Source organism: Pygocentrus nattereri, chromosome 15 (genome assembly GCF_015220715.1).
Source record: "Pygocentrus nattereri isolate fPygNat1 chromosome 15, fPygNat1.pri, whole genome shotgun sequence".
NCBI classification, from domain to species: Eukaryota; Metazoa; Chordata; class Actinopteri; order Characiformes; family Serrasalmidae; genus Pygocentrus; species Pygocentrus nattereri.
This window is the reverse complement of record NC_051225.1, coordinates 20448873-20470211: the sequence shown is the minus strand read 5'-3', so window position 1 is coordinate 20470211 and position 21339 is coordinate 20448873. Positions and strand designations below refer to the sequence as shown.

General features: G+C 38.3%; 1 protein-coding gene across 1 annotated transcript in view; it reads right to left on the bottom strand.

Moving 5' to 3' along the window:
* The window catches only part of xxylt1 (xyloside xylosyltransferase 1), a 125448-nt gene that overhangs the window by 2283 nt on the left and 101826 nt on the right, over window positions 1–21339 (bottom strand). The window lies entirely within an intron of this gene.

The window sequence follows — 21339 nt, the reverse complement described above, 5'->3', positions numbered from 1 at the left end:
AATCATGGACGTCGTGTCCTCTGGGCCAAAGAGGAAAAGGACTGTCTGGATTGTTATCAGCGCAAAGTTTAAAAGCCAGCATCTCTGATGGTCTGGGGGTGTGTTAGTGCCCATGGCATGGGTAACTTGCTCATCTGTGAAGGCACCATTAATGCTGAAAGGTACATACAGGTTTTGGAGCCACATATGCTGCCATCCAAGCAACGTCTTTTTCGTGGACGTCCTGCTTATTTCAGCAAGACAATGCCAAGCCACATTCTGCACCTGTTACAACAGCGTGGCTTCATAGTGAAAGAGTGCGGGTACTAGACTGACCTGCCTGCAGTCCAGACCTGTCTCCCATTGAAAATGTGTGGCGCATTATGAAGCACAAAATACGACAACGGAGACCCTGGACTGTTGAGCAACTGAAGTTGTACATCAAGCAAGAATGGGAAAGAATTCCACCTACAAAGCTTCAACAATTAGTGTCCTCAGTTCCCAAACGCTTATTGAGTGTTGTTAAAAGGAAAGGTGATGTAACACAGTGGTAAACATGCACCTGTCCCAACTTCTTTGGAACATGTTGCAGGCATCAAATTCAAAATGAGTGAATATTTGCAAAAAACAATAAAGTTTATCTGTTTGAACATTAAATATCTTGTCTTTGTAGTATATTTAGTTGAATATAGGTTGAAAAGGAATTGTAAATCATCATGTTCTGTTTTTATTTATGATTTACACAACATCCCAACTTCATTGGAATTGGGGTTGTAAATTTGAAAAATATTTTTGAAATATATAATATATTGTAGCTTGTTCTTTGTTTTCTTAGGATAGAAAAAAATGTAGGTTTAATCATTTTTAGACATTTCATTGAAGGTCGAATATCCAACAAACCTCTTTTTCTGAGTAATGTAGAAGTGTAATAAGGCTGGCTTTACGGTGAAACTTTCATGCAATGGTTTGAGTTCTCAGCAACATTATTTCTTCACGGTTAAACGAAGCAATACAATAAAGTTACTCTAATGGACAGCTAAATTAACAGCTCATATTGTCTGATACACCATATTGCACCATATCCCCAGAGTGGAAATTTACATATTTCCAGCAATTTTGTCATCTTCATATATATTTTTCCAGCTCTCAGCACTGTTCTACATATTTGCCATTTATCTATTTATCTATGGTTGTTTACTATACAATCAAATTTTTTATGTTATGGTTATGTTGGATACGTTAATCCCTTAAAAATGAATGTTTAAGTAATCATTACAGCTACAGACTCCTTGATGTCACTCATCCTGTCCTAGAAGCACAGATTCTCCCCTTCTGTAATGATTTTCATTCTTTGGGTGGCAAATGAAGTCCTGTGTAAAATGAGTGTGCATCAAGTGAGGAAAATCTAGCTTTGTAAATCACATTAGCAGCAGGCTAAAGAAGAATGAATGGTGCATTAGTAAGCTGTCAGTGTTAACTGGCTAGTTAACGTTGAAATGTTAGCTTTGAGAAACCCGAATTTGTTGTTGTGGCTCAGGAATCTGATGAAATAAAAACTACTAACCTTGCATAAAGTCAGTCAGGGGTCTCTCTTTCAACCACTCATTAAACTTTCCAATAAACTGCCTGATAAACCCGTTTTATTTCATTTTTCCAGTGAAATCAGTCAGTGGAAATTATGTCAAATGATGTAAATGTGTGATTGATTGTCTGTGTCTTGATTGGCTGTTGCATAAAACAAATTCCATGAAGTTAAGACAATTCCAGCTGATGCAACTTCAAATGACAGTTTCAAATGACATTTCACATTATGCAACTCAAGCACACTTTAGTCTGTAGGTTTCTAGGAACTAATGTTGTGTGAAAGTAACAAGATGCTACTTAGCAACCCGCTCTCAACAGAATGATGCAGCTGTTGTGAAAAAATGCATGACAATTTAACACTTTTCGATAACCAGATTGTGTGGAACTAAATGTTGCATAACGTTAAACAAAAGCTGCATTAAAACCTGTCAGATGTCTTCACAATGTTGAAATGTTCACAAGTTCCACTATTCTGAGGACATCTGGACCTTGTAAAGCACCTTCACAAGCAACATTCATTCCTACTGACATTTGAACATCAGCGTATATGCTGCAGCAGGCTTTGGTTAGCTATGAAAAGAAGATATTAGCTACACATTTTTAGGTCAGTGGGCCTGTCACACTCAGAAGTCGTCATTGTCAGATTACTTATTCACCTCACAGAGGTCATAAGAGAACACTGCAGGCCTATTTGCTGACAGTCTTCTGCCCATATTAATGGAGTAATTTAAAAGCAGAAATTGACATGTTACAAGACCCAAATATTAGGCGAAAAATGGCTCTAGTCCAGTTGCCTACTGGAATCCTATTAATGCTAAAGTTGTGCAACAACTTGTCAGAAATGAAATAGTGTGAACTGAAGTCTTTATGCAAAAATGATGGTCTACCTCATTAACACAGTCTGAGGTTTATGTAATTCCCATTGACAATAGACATCATAATACTTGCTGTTAATTCTCAGTCGCTCTCTGTGTTAATTAACTGACAGCCACACGTAGGAAGAACATTGCTCATTCAGTATTCAGGAAAGAAAAGTCTCACATTTGGGAGAAATCAGGCATCTCATTACAGCCTTACATAAGAGCAAAGTCTGCACATCCTCTGGAGAGTTACTCTAAATTTATGTAGCAGCAACGGGCACGTAAGCCACACACCAAAAGAAGAAGTTCACTCTACCGTCAATTGGACAATCGAAAATTTAACCCTGTGTAAGATGCAATTTACTCTTCTGCTTTTCATGGCTCATGAAAACTTTTCAAACCATGATCAAAAAGACTATTGAGCAGACAACCGAAAAAAAGCATGCAGAACATAAATCAAAGGCATCATTTGATTTAAGAATACTGTCCATTTTGAAATTGGTTCAATCTTCTGAGAACAAAATAAAAGCATGCTTTGTGTTAGTGCAGCTCGGCAGGTTTTACTGTTGCTCAGAGACTATTGATCTTGCTGCCTTAGAACAATCAGTGTGTCTATAGGTATATCGATGCAGGAATCCAGGCTAATGCCTTTTAAATAAATACTGATGGTCTCAATACAGAATGAATACAAATGAGCCTTTTTAATGAAATGCAAAATGCTAAGCCAGCAGATAAAAACTAAACGAGACAGAAGACTTGGATGTAGACTGAAAGTGTGCCGTGTATTTCTCAGCTGGTAAATGCTGAAACATCATGAATGTCAGCACAAATGTAATTCTGATTTGACTAAAAATATGAGTTACAAGCTGTTCCTGGTTACTGTAGTACTAGACACCAGGGTTGGTGGTAATGGTACAAAGTAATGTGTTATAATAATGTGTTACAATAATTACTTTTTTCCACAAAGTACAGTAACACAGAAATAAAGGTATGAAACTGTCACTGGGGTGGGGCCTCAAGGGTACATCTCAGTACCTTCAGTCAGGGAAAATAACTATCATAATTCATTGCAATTCTATTTTCTAAGTTGTACTGCCTCCACACACCCTATCTCTCCTCCAGGCTCATTATTTTATTGTTCTAAGGTACACAATTGGACCTTAAAAGCACTGTTGTACCTTTGAGGTACATTTACATTGTTTGTACCTTAATGAGCTAAAAATGTACCTGCACAGAACCTTTAGAACCTTTACAGCATGTGATCAGGAGAAAATAAAGAAAAAGCAAGGTAAATATCATTAAAACCCATTTAAAATTATGCCAAAAATGTGAAAATATTATTACAATTTTTACAATCACTAAAAAGCTTTCTATAGTGCCAAGTACACTTTCTCCAAAACTCTACATACTCCTATCTGCAAGAACATGCAGCTTAGCGCAACGGTTCCTGCAGAACCGCAGAAACATCCCAATATAGATTAACTTAATTAAAACATCAACAATAATGTTCTTACACCAGGAATACTTTACCAATTAGAGCGCAGACATCTACAAAACTGTTGGCATAAATATAGATCCACTAGTTTGTGTAAATCTATGTAGGAAAGAGCTTACTCTACCTGATCTGAATCTTATGGGCACAGGTTCTCATCCATATCAAACCTAATGTCCTCCATTGTTTATACACATACACACAAGCACTTGCTTCTTATGTGTTGTGCCTATAATGGATGGTCCATTTTGAGCAAAATAACTCCAGAAATGTCCCCTTTTTACAGATGGTCAACAACTGGGCTGGACTTTCAACTCAGATAGGAGAATCAGTTGTGACTGGCCTACTTACATACATTCAATCAGCAGTTTGACTCTATAACCGTGATCATTCTTTGGAACTTGGTTGTTGTTTTATATGTTATTAGTGATTTAATAAACTGACAAGCAGTTTGTTTTCATGTTCGATTCTGGAGAACAGTGGACCAGTTTTCTAACAGTGTGTGAAAGTATTTGCAAATTGAGCTACACAAACATGTAGCTTTGTCAAAGGCTGAGACTGAGTGAGAAGACAATTACAGAACTTTGGTGATTAGGATCACTGAATGCATACTGTATTCAAACAAGGAAAAACTGTTTGGTCCAAGCATGTTGTACTAATTGTGTGAAGAGTTTTAGAACTAAGTATTGAAACTGTTTACTTAAACAGCTGCTTAAAAACTTTATATGCTTTGGTGATATGTCATGCTAGCTATAAACTAACCACAGCATGAAAAAGGATTCTACTGTTTTTATACCGAAGGCTCATTTCCACCACAGAATGAACGATAGTGGAAATGACAAAATTTGGTAAAATTAGCAGAAATCTCATTTAGACTTCATTTGAAGACATGTGTTAAAGTTATATGTATGCAATAATGGCAGTAATTAAAATACTAAGTATTAAAAAGGTGCTATGAAAACACAGGCATCATTTTTTTACTCTAAAATGCCACACAGTATTCACAGAAACAGAATTATTGCTGCCTACATGCACACGTCTCATATATGTATTACTGTTTTAATGCCTCTTTTGCTATTAGTTTGAGTTATCTTTATAATGGTTAGTGTTTTATCTTGCTTGTAAAAAAGTGCAATTTCCACCATAAACAGTCATCTCCATTATACTCTGCTATTTCCATCACTGCACCCATTTTGAAGAGAATCATTAAATAGATTATGTTCTATATTTGAACATTTTCAAATGCGGGGGCCATGTTGTTGATACAGTAACATGTGTTAACTTTCATTTCTTGCCTACTCCACTTATTTAACTGTGAAAATGTGTTTTTCAAGATCCTCTTTTAAACTGAAGAATCACTCAGTTAAGGACCTGATAAGAATTATTTGTATACGTCATGTGTCTCTAAGAGAAATATGAATTATGTGTGATGAATTATTTAAAACATACATTTTCTCTATGTATAGTTGCAATGGTTTGAACACCAGTATTCAAATAACATGTTTTGTTGATTTTCTAATTGAGAAGTTTCTAAGTTAACACCATCTAAATCTTAAATATGGATTTTTTGTGAAAAAAAAAATAAACTAATAAAAATTCCTGTGCCGAAGATGAAAGAACTCAAACCTCACCTGACAACAGATTTCATTTTAACTCAGGAACAGCTCAATAAACTTTACATACCCAGGCATTCTTGGGACTTGAACTTGTAACCCTCTGGTTGGCAGCTTTTCCACTAGACTGCCGGTGACCCCACTGCAACTCTGCACATAATTGCCACTTTGTGGCTAAAACAGTTCTGCGTCACTGCATCTGTACAAAAGCCTGTTATTATGTGACATCAAAGAAGCTCAAAGATGTTATGCTGTTTTTTTATTCTTAAAGTGAAAAACTCTAAAAGAGTTTGGCAAAAAATACATTTTTCACAATTTGCTCCTTTCCCCAAATCAATGGAATCGACTAGTCAAGACATCATCATCGTTAACCGCACACAGTCCAGATAGTGTCGCGGACATGCTTCCTTCTTTAGTTTTGTACTGGAGCTACAAAAGTAGTTGGTCTAAGTCTGAAGTCTAAAGTATGTACAAAAATTCAGGCTCATTCAGGTTCACCACTATTTTTAGCTTTGCTACTTACATTTGTTCACTTTTATAGATAAGATAAGGTGCCAGAAACCACATTAGCAGGTCGAATTTAGATTACTTAACAACTTGAAGTGATGATCTGACCATGCAGCTTGCATAATACTAGAAGCTTCCAGTACTTAGGGTACATGGAAATTTCAACTGGATTCACATTACAAGCCTCGATTCTGATTTCCTGCCCAGATAGTCTTTGTAACATGATGGTTCACATTGACTTGTATTTGTCACTGATGTAAACAGACTTGCACCCTGAAACTGACATACACACATCCAACTCAATAATGAATGTGCATCATGAACTAAAACAAGGAAACTAATCAGCAGAACAAGCCCTTATCTTGAAGATAATTTGCTCTGAATAGCTCACAGAAGTTCATTATTATCAGATGTATTGCTTTCAATGCATTAGCATTATGTTACAGAAGTCAGTAAGGTAAGTTTGTTGGTTTCAGTTTAAATTTAAATGTGATGTGTCTAACGTTGTTAATGAGCCCTACAGCTCTGGGGAAAAAGCTGTTTACATGTCTAACTTTACTGGCTTTGATGGCCCTAAATCTTTTATCAACACTGAAAAAACATTCTAAAAAGGGACCCATTTTCATCTGGGTGAGACTAGATAGTGGAGTAAAGATAGCATACATGCTGTAGAAAAAGTCCGATCTGCTCAAGTATCAATTTAACACGCTAATTTCAACAAGAGGAACAAACGCACTGTGCTGGACAAGATGTCTTTCAACAAACACACTTCACTGCACTCTTAACTACTCCTCCTAACAATGCTCTGAGTTTATTCCACCTCCCCATTAATCTGCACTGGGTTATGAATGGACGGCAGCAGATATTGCATGAGAAAACTGCCTGACCTGTTCTCTACCAGAACCCTCATGTGACATAGTTGAGTGGATAGAATGCTAAAGCACAGCAGGTATTCAGATGGATTCCAGGGACGCTTCATCTACAGTGTCTCTTAGAAAGCACTAATCTCTGCCTTTCTCCGGAAACATTCACTATTTGTCCCCAGGCTACAAGTGGTTCTCAGATTAGACATAAGGTTCAAGGAAAAATCTTACATTGGTACAGAACCTTCACATCATGTGGAAGTTCTTTAAACTGTATATATTCTATTTACGCTTGCAACTCTCCTTTTTAAAAAATGTCTCTTTAAAGAAACCTTTTTTAAAAGGTGGTTCTTTGACAGGAATGCTCCAAATAACCCTTATGTCACCTCAGTATTCCCCAGATTGCTTAACATTTCTGCATAATTACTGAGACGTAAACAAAATCATTCAGTGTGGTTTGATATGAAATATTGCGCTGCAGAAACATACTGATTCAAATTTTCTTTACAGTGGTGGTGATAGGAACCAGGAGTCGCAAAATTTTGGGCACTATTCTTCATTATAGTCGCCTACATGTACCCTTCCACCATGACTGTATTTCACAGAAATGTATTTCAGGCCAAAATCTCAAAATTACCATAAAACAAGTCTCAGACATCAGGCAGTGTATTCTCAACCACTTTATGTAATAACTTCCTGTGAGGGAGCTTTTAGAGGCCTTAAGCTCGCAGATGTCTCGGTCTGGTCATCACCACTGTTAAACATTCAGACTCATTATTCCTAAAAATCAGTGGAACCTCCCTTTAAAGACCATTTAGAGACTCCTTTCTAAAAAGCATCCATTGGATATCATGGTTGAGGTACTTGTTGACAGCACTTGATAAAAATACAGACAAGTAGGGAGACATTCAGCTGTCTCAGTGTAAAACTGGTGATGATGAGCCAGTGACCTCGCACCAGGGGAGCTGCTACTGCTCTCTTGCTGTACCCACAATAAGCCGCTTATCAGACCTGGTCTACACGCTATACATCCACCTTTCATTAGATCAGATCACAAAGTGAGGCACCAGCCCTTCTGAATTTAAATGTCGATCAGGGGGTCAATTGTATTTATATTTGTTGGCTGTTCGAGATTAAGCAAAAACTGCCATTGACATATGTTTTAGCGTGCAGCAATTTAACAGTGATTATTTTAGTAAAGAGCCCTAGAACTCTTTTCCATTTCTAACATGCATCAGGCCACTACTCGTACTCACTGTCAGTGATGTGTCTAGGACGGGGTGCCCAATCCTGGTACTGGAGATCTACCACCATGCAGAGTTTAGCTTTAAACCTAATCAAGAGCTCTTAAAACAGTTAACGAAAGCCTTTAAAGACATTTAATCATTAGACTCAGGCATGTTGGATGTGAAATCCCCAGGGTACTAGATCTCCAGCACCAGGACTAGATACCCTTGGTTTAGGTGGTCTAGGACATCCAGAAGGCCTTAGAGTGAGTCTTTTTTTCTCACAGAATTGGTCCCACCCAGTGCAATTTAAAACCTGATTTGTTGATTCCACTGTCATGTCCTATTTATGTTATTGGCCATTAGGCCTTTTGTTCTGCTCTCGAAGGTCTAACCAATGGGAGAACAAGCTTGGCTGTCTCTATCCAGATACTGTAGAGAAAAAAAATCTTGATAATACTTCATTGGTCAAGAATTTTACTCATTTGTTTCCAACCAAAGCTTAGCAATGTAATAAGAGTGTTATCATACTAGCATTTGCAGAGTTTAAGGACAGTAAAGAAAATAACCATATTCAATAAAATGTACTAAAAATAAAAGATGTGCCCCCCCAAAAAATGCACAGAAGCCATTAGGCCTTTTCTAATGTCCTAGACAGCTCTGAGGGTTCCTCACTATGAATCCTGAACTAATGAACTAGGAATTAATTACAGTACTTTTAGGTAAGACTCCTAATATGCCTGCCATTACAATGTCATCTGAACTATTTTTCTCTGTAATTGGGACCAATCACATCAGTTAGTTAAGGCCCATATTTTACATGTACAAAAAGAACATTTTCAAGACAATCACCAATCAGGACACTTTTTCTCTGTTTTTTTTTTACCTCCTGTACTTGGCTTTGAAAATATGCCCTTTGAACAACATTCACATTTGAGGCATATTCCTATGCAGCTGGCAGCATCAGAAAGATTTCATAATCCAATCAAAGGCTAACTGGCTGCTTACTCCTTACAAATCAGCCAGCACAACTTTCTGGCAAAGGTGAGAATGGCAAAGGAGAGTAAACATGTTACGTAAGTGTTCTGTGGCACTTTGGGAGAGCAGTGTGAGGACAATGCAAATTGACAGCATGAGCAAATATTGCATGGATGACTATGAATCTCAGCAGATAACTCAGAGGCTGTTTACAACTTTGATCAACATGAGGTTTTGGTGATCGGATTTCACTTGACCACATGATAGGCCAAGTGTAAACACATCCAGGATGTACTGTGATTGGATAATGATTGGATCATGCAAACCACATTAGGAGGTGGACAGAGGTGGAACATGACATATTCATATGTAAATGGAATGCAGTTTACTATATCCACATACATTTATGTAAACAGAAATGCATCTGCCGAAGATCAAGAATACATGAAGCTGTAGTTTTCCCAAAACCAGACCTCTTCTCACCCTCTGAATCAATGCAGGTGAGCCAAAAAGACAAATATAAAACAAAAACAAATTATGTGTTGATGTGCTTTTTATACAGTAAGTATAATCGGAAAGTAAAATCACACTGGGGGTACATTTTAATGAATAGAGTAAATGAAATCAGGTCAAAGTATATCTGAATACAATCCAGACGATATATGTGTTAATGCATGGCCGTTTTCCGGAAAGACTTGTGAAAAAAGTCTCATTCAATCGGGCATAAATCTGCATATTGCATATATATGAGCCAGCTGAGGTGGTTTGGGCATCTGGTTAGGTTGCCTCCTGGACACCTCCCTCAGGAGGTGTCACAGGCAAGTTCACCTGGGAGGAGACCCCGGGGAAGACCCAGGACACGCTGGCGTGACTATATTGCTCAGCTGGCCTGGGAGCGCCTCGGAATCCCCCCAGGGGGGCTAGTGGAAGTGGCTGGGGAAAGGGAGGTCTGGGCCTCATTGCTTAGGATGCTGCCCCCGTGACCCGAACCCCGGAGAAGTGGAAGATATTGGATGGATGGATGGATGGATGGATGGATGGATGGATGGATGGATGGATGGATGTATATCCTTAAAATTCTTGGCTTGAATTTAGGGCTTTAAGAGTTATCAAACATTTACCAAACATTCTTTAAACTTTACAAATAACATTTTCAAAAATGGTTCTCCAAAAACAGCTATCGAAAGGTTGTTAATGGAAGCAAAGTGGTTCTTTTATGGCCTGACTCTCAAGAACCTGTTGTAGCTCCTTTTATTTTAAAGAGTGTACTCCAGAGAGTAGCTCTATGAGAGTTCAAGCTGAGTCTGGAGTCTCTGGGGCACCAGTCTGAGTCTCAAATCTCTGGAGTGCCACAAGTGCAAGATTGTTTAGTCTCATTATTAGCTGCAGACATTATAAAACAAAAAAAGCCTTATACAAAAAGTAAATAAGTTTTAAATAACAAGTCTTCCAGTCTTAATGATAGAACTTAATTGGTACACACAGCAAATGCAATGTTTTCTAAAAGGAAAAAGGCAAAAAAAAATGTTGGTTGTAGTTTGTATAGCAGCTATGACAGATGGATAAAATAGGTAGTCCAACTGAAGAATTCGATCAGTAATGACCTAAAACATCAGATACATTGGCTGACAGTTTCAGCTAATTTAGCCATTGTGGTCTCTAGAAACTACATGCTAGCCAACCATTTCAAGTTATTTTGCCTCTTTCCCTTAACATTTGCTAACATGGCATTTACTGTATGTAGTACTTCATTCTGATCATCAGACTGAAGGTTCGAAGACTTGTTATTTGAAGCCGTATAGAAGGTGACACTGCTGTATGCTGCAGACCAACGGGATTGCAGTAATAATTGTGTGTTAGTTTAGCAAAACTGACAGGCAAATTCATGTAAGATTGGAAATTAAATGTTTAATTCATTACTATTCATTTACCAAATTAACATTGTTGGTTCCAATTTAATCCATTTTGTTCAGGCCTTTAATCAAGTGACTTTAATCAAATGACTTGAGCCCCCATCTTTGGTGTACACAACTTTTATTCCAAACAGATTCTTACAGAGTATCATGAAATTTTATGATTTAATTTTTGGTTGAGATACTAAAATGAACACTGAACACACAAGCTCACATATTCGGATGCAACCATAGCAACAGAAACGTGCCCCAAAATCTGCAGCAAAGCACAGAATCATTGCGCAAATCATGTAAGTGGGGTACAACTCCTTTAATGTAACCCTGGCTTTTGACAGCTTTTGTCTATATTGTATGTCTCTGTCTTTTTTGACTCCCTTGCTTGCTTTTCTTCACCCCTACATATGAAGACATATGTAAGATGTGCAAATGACTCATTTGCTCTCTGTCAGCTTCTGACTCATCAGAGTAAGCAGACGGAAGCCACAAGTTGTCATCTGTGCGTAGACTTCATTGCCCCATTAAAACTTTTATACATGTCAGAGTCATGGCAGTGATTCAGCTCTCTGATCAGTTTGCACAAGCTTTTAATGTGACCTACTTCTGCATGGCTTTGTCATTGTGAACAGCTCTGTCATGGTGCATCAGCACCCATCTGCTCATTAAAGGGACATCTTAATTCAGATATACTGATCATATGTTACACATGCTCTGCCTTGGTGGTCTGTCTATTTTGCACAAATATTAATTCTAAGGGCCAATATTATGGAAAACCAACTTTTATTTAATTTTGTTAAATAATTGTTTGATGTAGTATGTAAACACCAATACAGTTTAAAACATGCATTTACTCTCCAGTCCACACAGTCCACATATAAAAGTGTGGCTACAAAAACAGCCCGTTTAGACTTCATTCTTCTATAAAACATCACATAAAACGACATGTATGTCCTCCTATTTTGCCTACAGCAGTTTAGCCTGTCCTTTCATTTTGAAGTTATAAGGATTGTTTCAGTCTTCTTGAAGGAAGCACAACATATGGCAGCCAGTCAGAAGGAGGTCATTTAACTATGTCTTAAAGTCTTAAAGGCATATAAAATGAATAAGGCTGGCATGACTCAACTCATGCTAGCATGCATCTCAATAGGTAAAAGTAAAGTCAGGCCTTTTATCCATTCCAGCATATAAATCAAGTCTTTTATGTTTCATAAAGACAGCTAAGGCCACCAGTGCTGCTATAGGCATTTCATTTTCTCTGAAAGAAGGACCACTTATGGAAGAATTATGATGGCTGCAAGGTCACCAAAACTGATTATGAATTTGTGGCTTTAGCCTGCCTCAGTTTTTTTGACCGACACTAAATGCACTTTTCATTACTTTCAATGACCTTGATTCAGCTACAAAACACAGTTTGTACTGACATGTTGAACATGTTCTATGCACCTACTGACACAATAAAGATGCCATCTTTGCATTTACCACTGTACTGTATGGACTTGAAACAACACAGTGACTAGATCAACATAGGTTACGTCCCCATGTTTTGACTGAGCTTGACTGATTTTCAGTCTTTAAAGATCTGCTTTACGCAATTACGAGGAGATGGTTAAACACTATCCCCCCCCACTGTGAATGAATGGCTGGACATAATTCACGAAATATATATAATGGAAGGCTTATCTTTCTCTCTTAGTATGCAAAGAGACAAATTTAACCAGATATGGAAAAGATTTATAGAGTACATCAAAACAATAAGATCAGATTCCCAGTCATCGTTACAAGGATAAATAAAAGATTTATTGATGTATTGCTTAAAGTATAGTGTGTATGTAAAACAAAACAAAAAAAAATCTCAGGGACAGAGGTTATTATTTGTTTATTGTTATTATTGTTGTTATTATTACCATTTATTTTATCCGTGAAAGTTTTATGCTTATGTTTCCGGAAAACAGGAGAAAGTATTTATGTTTTCTTTTGATATGTAGGAAAAAAGTGGAATGTAAGGTCTTTCCTTCCCAAATAAACATAGAATTAAAAAAAAAAAAAAAGATCTGCTTTACTGGCTGTAAATACCTTCTCATACCTCCTCATCCAACGTCTCCTCTGAAATCAAGGGTAATAATAGGTAGTTTGCCCCTCACCCCTGTTTGCTGCAGTAACAGGGTCTTTCCTGTAGGAAAGGCTTTACACTAGATGTTGGAACATTGTTGTGAGGTTTTGACTTTATTCATCCATAAGAGCATTCATGCAATGATGTACTAATGTTGGCTTATTTGTTCTAGAACAGCACTCCACCTCATCCCAAAGGTATTGATAGAGCAACTGAGGCTTCCAAATAAAAGCACTGAAAAAGGATTAAATCCACCGAAGCATCCCAATGTGCACATTCATCATTCTCTCTGTTGCTAAACTCAGAGATAATCCTAGCATGGCCATGGCAGCGTTTCTTCAGCTCCTGATTCGAGCATGAACGTACTCAATGAACTGTTCTTGCTACAGGAAATTTAAGCTGAGCTGGGCACCACAGTGTTACTTCAGATGCGCAGAAGTAACTGAACTCCATTCATTTATTCCCTCATTCATATTCCTCTTACAGGTGAGAATGAATGTTTATACCTGCTGCTGAATGTGCTGCATCAGAACCAGCACCCTCCAGTTCATCCCTGCATTAAGAGAAATGCCAGCAACACGTTTTTTTGCCTATTGGCACATGCTCTCCACACGTGGCATATGTACCCAGACAAGCCTGGACAGAGCACAATGGATCTACAAGCTTTACTCTTCACACTATAAATTGATTTCCTTTTTATAGGGGCTGCCAGTATTTGGAGTATTATAGCAGAATCTGCCATCAAATTTTGTGTAATTGAATGAGATTTGCTAAACCAAAGACAGGCAAAATGGATACATGTAATGCTTTTCCTTTTTTTCTTGACTTTCTTTGCATTTGCCATAAACAAATAATGCTTGAAAATGCTGCACAGCTATTTTTTTCACTCTGTGGGATGCTATTTGCATAAGAACCTGGAGAGAAAGTCAGAAAATAGTCATTTTAAATGAGCTTTTTTGTTTTACAATTATATATTCATTGTTTTAATAAATTGTGAAATAACATCATTTAGAACATTGAAAATTGTGAATTATAATTATAAAATATGAAGTTTATATTTTATAAACTGTATATTCTAAACTATGTTATTGTCAACTTTTTTTTTTTTGCTTTCGTTGGACTAACATATCTAGACAGCCTTGTAAGGCTCCCAAATTAGGGACCTCTTTCATTCTCAGGGACCCATTTTCCACCCACCTCTCCTCCTTCTATTTCCTTCATATTTCCACTTCCACTTCAGAATGAAAAACTCATTTTTGCCTTATCTGGATGTGTTCAAGCAGTTGCGAGGTTACAGAAAAGCAATAACTCTGCTTAACACCACACCACGTGCAGGGGACCACTCATTTCCTGATGGATGTCAGGTGGGTGATGGGACACGTGTTGTCTGCAGCCTCTAGGAGCACAGCTCGCATGTTAAAGGCCTGATCGCTCAAACTGCAGCTTCTGTTTCCGATAAGCAAACGAGACGTCCCCACTCACTTAGTAAAACAAACACTAAAAACTGTGAAAGGCAAATAATACAATGCCAGAATCCATATTATCTGCCAATTTTTACATCTTTTACCCTCCAAGGTCCCCCAAAACACCTTCAAAAGCCTCTTATTACACTGTAAAATTGCAGTAATGTACTGGATACTGATTACATTACTTTCCCAGTAATTTGGTGTACTGTATTTTATGGTAAAATAATAACTGAAAACTGAGATTCCACAATCATTTGGACCACAGGATTACTGCAAAATAAATGTTATTTTAAGTCCTGCAATAATCCTTTAAATAACAGCTGCACAAGTAATGTAACTCAGTAGTCAGTAAAATTTATATACATGAAAAAAAACTTTATTTTATCAGACCTATATATGTCACTTTTAAAAATGTAAATTAAGTAAAAGCTAAGTATAAAACAATAAATATGAACATGTGTGTTTCCATGCAATTATGCTTATAAATTATAAACAAATTTCACAATATCAATTTTTCATATCATTTTTTGTTATTCTGTCCATTTTTTTTTTTTTTTTGCCCTGCGATGGACTAGCGACCTGTCCAGGGTTTATCCTGCCTTCCGCCTGGCTCCAGCAACACGTTTCAAAATGTACACACATTTTGAAAATGATGCCAGCAACACATTTGAAAAAGGTTGTGACAGGCAAAAATATATAAATAAATAAAAACTGGTAAAGGTGTGTAATACTTAAAGTTAGAATAATATAAAGTTCAAAAGTTATAATCCGATGCACATAATCTTGAACCGGGTCAGACGACTCATCAGTCAATACAGGATATAAAAATATATATTACAGAGATTAATGTAAAAATTACATGAACTACATCAAAAACGATGCAACAAATTATGTAAATATGTAATTACACATAAAAGCTCATGTAATGTGAATCCAACATATAGCAAATAGACAGTAATAACTATAATAAAGAATTATAGCCTTCTAAAGATTCAGGATGTTTCTGAGTTTTGGGTCTTGGTTCCGCTCAATGTTTCTTCCACATGTTACTTTCGACCTCAGCTTATTCATTAGGGGCTGAACAAGCTGCTGCGTGATGTCTTTTGTAAAAACGGTCATATAAGTAAAACACATTTGAACTGAACTGGACTTCAGTACAAGCACCAAAGGTGACAATCTCTCTGCTTGGTTCAATGAACTCTTCAAATGGAAATGAGAGATGGCCTAAGATTACCATTCTTTTCATTAGAGCTCTAATTTAATGGAAGGGAACAGGCTGTGACATATGGCACATGACTCTGCACTTTCCACTTAAATGTCTCTGGGGTAACCATAAGTCTAACTAGTGACGGTTGCTATGTAAGTAGGAAGAGCCACCACTGGCATGCACACTTGCACTTTGGATGGCTTGTTGCTAGGAAGCTCTCTTCCATTAGAAGTTGCTCAGCCAAATACTTATAGAGACAACTCATTACTTCATACACAGTCAGAAATATGACAATGTATTTACTCCTGCTCGTGATGTTGATACCAACTCGAATCCTGTCGAGGAGCTTTGGCAAACTATATGTCTGAGTTGAAGTTAGCTGATGAGTTGAAGTTAGCTGTTAAACAGCAAGAACATGAGAAAACAAATGCTCCGTTTGTGTGCTGTTGAACTGTGAGGTGTTGCACCCCCTGTTTCCTTCTACTATGCCTGCTCCTGCCCTGGGTGTTGCTCCTTGTGTGGAGGACACCTATGTTCCTGCCCCTGCTGTAAGCCCTGGTAAATTCTAATACATGCAGACAGATCAGGGATCAATTTTTGCATGCATTTATTTCCTCAAGTCATGAAATTGCTAGCAGTAAAACATCACATGTCCAGCGCTTACCACTCTGAATCTCAGGGTGCACTAGAAAGGTTCCATCAAACATTAAATCTGTGCTTCGTACCTACTGTCTGGTTTCAGGAAAAGAATGGGATGAGGGAATTCCTTTCCTGCTATTTGCGATTAGATAAACAGTGCAAGAATCTCTTGGTTTCAGGCCTTCACAGTTAAAGTTTGTTCCATTAATACATTTTTTTGTTTGGTATTTTATCCTTACCTCCCCTAATGTTTCATAAATGTCAAAAGCCTTGAACTCTTGAAAATAAAGCCACTTATTATTGCAAAACCAGTTGTATGTGTGACCTGGGGAACTGGCAGGGCATGGAAGTGTTCTCATTTAGTCAGACTAGAGATACAAAACTGATAAGCAATAGAGGTCTAAGATAAGCACATACTACATAGATGCCTCTGACTGGTCTACATAGGATGGTTATTACTAAATTCCTGTGTGTTTGCAAGTCAATAAACCACCATACCCTCACAAAGTGAAAGTGGTTTATTTCATTGAATTTAATTGAGTGGAGTGTAAAAAGGAATTTGAACTTGTTTACTGACCGTCTTACTGCATGCACTCTGTAGCAGCACTCTGCTACATGATGCTATACAGTGTTACAGTGCTGTGATCCACCGCAGCCTTTGTTGATCCACAAACATAGCCTCCAACGATGACCCTGATTCTGCCACCACACGTTCTGAACAGGCACACAGAGTTGGCCAGTGAATGTTCTCATTTGAATGAGTCTTTATTCAATTTGACTCTTTATTCAAATTATAGGTTAAGATATAGCATATCTTATATCATATCTCATATCATTAATCAAAAGCTGTATTAAAATGTTTTTTTCCCCCATTCATCATAGATTCATCATCAAAGGGAAACTAGGGAAAAGTTTCACATAAGCAAGTATGTCTGTGGTCATCAACTCCCACTTTTTCCACTAGTTGTAGCCTGATGTCTCCTCATCAAGATATGCTTGTGTAAATTCTGATTGGAGCTTGAAAATGACCTGCATGATGCCACTAAAGTGGACCATCAACCCTACCTTCAGTGGTGGAATGAGAAGATATATTAGCTTATCCTGACATAAGCAATCTCATAGAAAATGGCCAGAAAAATATCTTACCATATTACAAAACACATTAATGTATTTGCAAGGCATGTCTGTGTAGTTGGTCATGAGAGCACAGCACCCTCACCTACTGAAGCTCACAGGTTAACAGGCTTTCATATTGCTGTGTTGATGGAAGTGCATTTGTGCATTTGGGTAAATTTGCGTTAATTCAGTGATTGATCACAGCAATTTACTAAACTAATGATATCGTAAAATTCCAATTCATGCAGAGGGCAAAAATCCACTATAGTTACAAAATGTTAGGAACACTGAGAACAAGCCAACGCTCCTGCTTGCCTCTTACGTCAGCATTTTAAAAGCTGAGCAGCTGTGATGGTTTGAGGCAGAACGATGTTAAAGAAAAGAAGCAGTGAACTGTGCATAGCATTCTCCACCAATCTCCACAGCATCTGCATGTCCAGCAGTCACCTCCATACCCTCCCTCTTCTCAGCTCCTGGCACTTCAGTCTCTGTCTGCCTGGACATCAATACCTCTTCTGCTCCTACTGATATTCATGCCACCCTCCCAGACGCTGACGGCATAGACATCATGACCCCCTCTACCCCCTCTTCACACATCAAGGCATCTGATCTGCAGCACTGCTATAGCCCCCCTCCTCCCCTTTGCACATCTTCACTGCAGATCAAGTTAGATGTGAGCTGAGAAACTGCATACAAGGAAAGCAGCTGCTCTGGACAAAGTATGTCCTAGACTACTTAGGTCCAGTGCTGCTGAGCTGGGGGCACCCTTACAGCACATCTTCAACCTGAGTCTGTGCTTGGGGAGGGTTCCCACACTGTGGAAGACATCATGCCTCAATGACTTCCCATGTTATCAAGACACTGGAGTGCCTTCTTCTACACCTTCTCAGACCCGAGGTTTGACATGCAACATACCCCCGGCAGTTCACCTACAGGGAGAAAGTGGGAGTGGAGGATGCCATGCTCCTCTATCGTGCCCACTCTTATCTGGACAAGGGTGGTTGTGCTATAAGAGTCATGTTTCTTTTAATTTTTCCAGTGCCTTTAACACCATTCAGCCCCTCCAACTGAGAGACAAGCTGGTTAACATGCAAGTGGATCCACACCTGCTCTCCTGGATTACAGACTACCTCACTGGCAGACCTCAGTATGTCAGACTGAAGGACTGTACATCAGAGACTGTAGTCAGCAGCACAGGAGCACCACAAGGGACTGTACTTTCTCCCTTTCTGTTCAAACTTTACAACTGAGACGTGCCACATGCAGAAGTTTTCTGATGACACTGCCATCGTGGCTTGTGTAAGGGGAGGGTAGGAGGAGGAGTACAAGACCCTGGTGAAGGACTTTGTGGAGTGGTGCCGTGGGAGCAACCTGCTTCTGAACACTGCCAAGACCAAGGAGATGGTAGTGGACTTTTGCAGGGTTAGGCACCCCACATAGCCAATCTCTACTGAGGGGGTTGAAGTGGAGAGGGTAATGACCTACAGGTATCTTGGGCTGCAACTGGATGATAGGTTGGACTGGTCAGCCAACACAGCCATCCTGTACAGGAAGGGTCAAAGCAGGCTCTACTTCCTGAGGAGGCTGAGGTCCTTAAACATCTGTAGGAAGCTTCTGCAGATGTTCTATCAGACCATGGTTGCCAGCTGTCTTTTCTATGCTGTGGTGTGCTGGAGAGGAAGCATAAAAAGGACAGACGAGATGCGACTGGTCAAGCTGGTCAGCCGAGCGGGGTCAGTGGTCAGTGTGGAACTTGACTCTGAGGTCAAAGTGGCTGAGACAAGGACATTACACAAACTGCTCCCCATTATGGAGGATGATAGCCACCCACTGCACACCATCATCATGGACAGAAGGAGCATGTTTAGTGGCAGGTTGCTGTCACAGAGCTGCTCAACCGATTCAGGAGATCCTTTGTCCCCAGAGCCATCAGGCTCTTCAACTCTTCCCAGGGGGACCAGCAGAGAAGGGGTGGACTGAATCTGAATCTCATGCTTATCTTGTGTTTCTCTATCCATCTGCACGTATAGACAGCGTGCTGCCCATAGAGCACTTTCCACATACCTCATTGCGCATCTTGCATATCTGGACTTTATTTGGTACAATATCTGCACATATTTATTCATTCTGTGGTCATTATATGCTGTCACCTGTAAATTCGTGTACAGTCATTATTGCACTGCATCTCTCATCTCAGGTTATAGAGATCACAGACTGTTGTATTTTTTTCTAGTTGTATATATGCCTGTAGATAGGATCTGGTTTATTTATTCTTGTTATATGTCTACACCCTTTTACGGTTACTGTATAGTGTTGTGTGTCTGCTACTGGCTGCTAAATTTCCTTCGGGATCAATAAAGTATCTACCTACCTACCTACCTACCTACCATTCAACAACCATGCACATGCATTGAGCCATAAACACAACCCAGTGCACTCTGTCATTTACTGTATTTTTAAAATCCACATCAGGTCATCATTATGAGCTATAATTATACCACCCTCACATATTTTTGCTTTATTACTTCTAATAATATTTAAGATAATAATAAGGAAAATAATAATAATTATTATTATTATTAATATAAAGGAATTTGATGGTTGAGTTTGTTAATGTGTTAAACCAGCAATTTAATAATACATGCAGCAAATTCAATACTTAATCATATTTGTTGCTCCCTGTTCAAAGCAGAGTCTATTTTCTAACTTCAGGATATTACATATAAAATGTGTTTTTGTAGAGTTCAAGGAAATGAAAACAATATTTGGCATGTACTATTTCATAAAAAGTATAATATAGTGCTTGCCTCTGTTTTGCATGTAGTTTACTGTACATACGTTCTATTTAAAAAAAGCAGTTCCAAGTAATTTTCTAAGAAATCAAAAACATAACTGGCCCTTGATGTCATAGGCAAAGTCGAATCAGAAGATAATAAGCCTACCAATTTGAGGATGGCGACTGCTACGGTGGCAATCCTAGATTTTGTGATTTATTTAACTGGAGGAGAAATACAGCATGCGAACTATGTCTTTTACCTCATAAGTAGTTATTATAGTCATTAGCCATGTGTTGCAGCATCTCTCCTACATCTCTGCTAGCCTGTCTGTCTGATTCTCATCAGTACAGTTATAAGGGATTCTAGGAACTTGCTGCCAAGCAAGAGTAAATTGCAGGGCTAAAGAGCACTGCCCAGCCCTCAAGCCATTCTTGTTAACAGCCATTCAGCAAAACACCCGCCTGCTCAAGTGCCAATTAACATTGGCCCAGTGATGATTAGCTGAAGCCTTCTTAATTTCCAGGCAGCAGCACTGCCTCAGATTCTCTTTACTGGTGAAATGGAATCAGATGTTCTCCTTAGGAGAAGCTGCTAACCTCAAAGAACAATGAATTCTGAGACTCAGAAATGTCTTTTCTAGTATATATATTATTTGAGCCTTGAGCCAGTGCAGCCTTGTAAAGTCAAATTATGATATCAGAAACATTATTAGAGAAGATCACGGGTTAAACTATGAAAAGGGTAACTTATAGTGGGAATCTTTAGACACATCACGATTCGATTCGATTACAATTCAGAGGGCTGTGATGCAATTATAAAATGATTATCAATGCAGCTTTTTTCTATACACGATTTCTATTTTCCTAATGTCTGAGTACTTGGAAGTTTTCAAGCAAAGTATTTGTAATGATCCATAATGCATTACATTATGGATTATTACAAATAACTTTGCTCTAAATATCTAAAATATCTTTTATTAATAAATCAAATGGAAGTGATGTGGCAAGTGAAC